The following is a 3479-nucleotide window of genomic DNA, read 5'->3' as shown; positions in this document are numbered from 1 at the left end:
TTACTGTGTCATTGCTGTGTCACCCGAGGGAAAGCATGAGCCCCATAACAGCGTGGAAATTACTCCAGAAAGACGCAATACCTTACTCAGAAAATGCACCCCATGCATCAATTGCATAAAGTGATTGAAAGCTATTTACAGCATAATTCAAAATGCTAACTCTGATACGATACTACAGAGGCGCTGGCAGAATTCTCTGTACTTGACTAAAGAGCTCGCTCCCTCTTATCTGCAATGTTCAACTCTCAAGACTTCGCCACAACATTTTTGTCAAACATCCAACTTCTATTTAGCTAAGGTTAATTGCATATGTGGACAGAAGTAGTGCCAAATGCAAATTAAAAATATGGGGCGCGCATCACAGTCGAACTTGGTGCTTAAGGGACGCTTTACAAGAATCTAACTGATCGAAAGTGGGCGAACGAAGGAACCTGCAGACTTGAGCAATGGTTTCAAAAAGGGTACTCTTGTCATCGGAGCGCCGAATCCGTCGGCTAATTTCTGGCTCTAACATAACTCCCTATACTCGGACACTGTTGATCAGTTAAAGTCTACGTGCAATAAGTACTCGATTTTGGCGGCTTGCTTATACTTTCTACTGGATATACAGGCTTCCCTGGCTAACAGACTCCAAGTTAAAACACACATTTTTTCTACGAAATAAGATCAAGCGCATGCAGTTTAGCGCCTTGTGGAGAAACCACCGGAAATGCTTTAGTCGACGAAGTTCCATTCGTTAATTAAAAGCAATGATCAATCTTTTTGGTTGTCTTATTTGACAAGATGCCAATTACGGTGTTTTCATTGATTACAAGAGAAGTAGTTGTTTCCAACTAAGACTGTTTGGGAGTGCTGCTATCCGACAAGCGTGCGACTAAGCGACCAGATTATATGTTTAAGGTTGCGCGGCCTTTCTCTCTTCGTTGGGAATAGTAATTACATGATGTGTACCTTGCTAAAGGAAACCAATTTTGATGTCTCTTACGATTTTGACTTTCTGTACAACCCCCTAACTGACCCCCCCCCCCCCCAATCTTGACAATTAGCGCAATAAAAAGTTGCGTAATTTCTTTTATTTGTCTAAATTAATGCCAGTGGCACAAAGCTACTGTAGGTTTCCGAACAAGACTCTAAACAACATAAACTTAGTCTTACACAAATATAATGGTTTATTTCTCCCTAAAACGTTGCCCATGACAGCAGTGACAGGGCACATCAGCGCACAAACAAAATACAAAACAACGTGAGAAATAAGTCAGCGTTTCATCTCCACGTAACCGGTTGTTGCGTGTTCTTGTTGACTTCATTTATTTATATCTACTGTTAATCCATCACTGTGATCATTAGAGAGTGTAGAGTAAATCCATGACCCAAATTTCACAAAAAATTACGCTAACCATAGACTACACGCGCAATACAAATGATAGAAATATGCGAAACAAACCTTCGCAGGAACGAAATCCCGCCGGTGCTGATTAAATTGCTTTTTTTCCACGTGTTTAGCAAGAATTTCTAAAACGTGCTGAGCAACAGTAATTTCACGCAAAACATTCCATTCTCCAAGTGCTTGTGGAAAAAATGAAAAGCGAAACACGCTATAAGCAGAAAGAATTATTATAAAGTGAATTTCTGTTGATGACGCTTTGATCTGCTATATGTAACTATCGAAAAATGTGGGATTGACCATAAATCCACCATTTACCAACTAGGAAAAAAATTGAGCACGACTCATCTACAATAAATGTCCAACTATGCCAATTGACGAAAGGCGTCATGTATGAGGTTTGTAGTGCAGCCGAGCGCATGGATGGACGGATGGATGCCATGAGCGCCCCCTTTGGAAAGGGGTGGTGGGTTGCGCCAACAAGCTCTTGTTACTATATTGCCCAATGTCCTACCTATGCTAGCAAAAGAAAGAGAAAAGGAAAAAAAACCACGAAGAATTCTTATCACCAAACTTTCTGAACCCCTATTGGGAACTTTATTTTCGTACGCCTCCGCTCCTTGTCATTTCAATACTTTTCTTCCACCAATCTTCCAATCTCCTCTTACTAATTGCGGACATGCTTACATTCCCTCTGCTCTCTCTGAACCCAAGCACTTCACTGAGGCCAGAGGTACCTAAATGGACCGCTGGGCAGATATCTTCACATTGTAATAAAATATTCTCCATTGTTTCCCTAGCTTTGCCGCAGCAAGCACGCGCTTCTTCTTCGTTCTGATATCTTGCTTTATAGGTGTGTGTTCTAAGGCATGCTGATCTCGCTTCGAAAAGTAATGAGCTCCCCTTTGAGTTATCGTAATTTTTTTATTTCCTGATTTGTTTTTTTTCCTCTTAAGTAGTTATTCATGGCATGTTGCTTTTCCACTGTCGCCACTAATGAGATTATTCTTGCCTTTCTGACTTTCCGCTAGACGTTCTTTGTTGTCATGTTATCATACCGGTCGCATACTTGTTGGTAAGATTCCTGGTTCTTTTCCCCCGCTGTGGATCAATGCTTTACCTTGAAGCTGGCTATGGATAAAATCTGTAAAAAAATTTGTCCCCCCCCCCCCTCCAAGATGTTGACAAACAGAAATCATCATGTGGATCCATCCTGGTGGCGTGCAGAAAGGGTCCAAACTCAATTGCACATGTAATGCGCCCTTGAACTACCCTTGTCACACGTGGGAACCGAAGAAATCCCAGGCACAAGGGCAAGAAGATATGTATGTGCAAAAATGTTTTGGACAAGTTTCTCAAAAATGACAACAAAAATTATCCCCGCCGACCACGCAAACACGCTACTGCCATTTCCTGCGCGTTCGTCCTCGTCGTCTTCTTCCACAGCTGGTTCGGTTGTGCAAAAAACTATCATCAGCAATGGTTCGAACGTGGTCGTCGTCACATCTAGCTCCGTTACCGCCCTTCATTTCAGCGTAGGATTGCGCTGACCAGCCACGACGGCTGACTCGGCGGGCACGCGGAGTGGCGTGAGGCAATGGGGCCCTGAACTAAGGGCTCCACCCGACGAGGAAGACACCCCACCTTATTAGAAATAAATGTTTTCTCGCTCGCTCTCACTACTCTGCTGTCGTGGTAATCGGGAGGCCGCGTTTAAGGGGATGTGAGCCACTGCTTAAGGGGGTGTGAGCCATTCATTCTCTTACGTGAAGGACACATATAATAAGAGAGGTGGTACACGAATGTGTGCGCTTACCTATATTACAACGATGACCACATATTAGGACAATAGATATGTCCATACTTTTGTTCAACATTCCAGGTCACGTCCGTGTCGTGCACGAAACAGCTTGGCTGGTCATCCACTTTCACACATTAGAATGGCTCTAAATTTTTTCCTGCACAAATACCTGAACACCCTCCCAACCCGTTTACTTTCTTCCATATTCCTCACTTGTTCTTCATAATCAATTTCAATCTGAGCTTCCCTCACTTCAAAATTTGTCCAGCCCATATCTCCTTCCACAGCTTCATT

The sequence above is a fragment of the Dermacentor variabilis genome, unplaced genomic scaffold (assembly GCF_050947875.1).
Source record: "Dermacentor variabilis isolate Ectoservices unplaced genomic scaffold, ASM5094787v1 scaffold_13, whole genome shotgun sequence".
Classification (NCBI taxonomy): Eukaryota; Metazoa; Arthropoda; class Arachnida; order Ixodida; family Ixodidae; genus Dermacentor; species Dermacentor variabilis.
The sequence above is the reverse complement of the archived record's forward strand: the minus strand, read 5'-3'. Positions refer to the sequence as shown.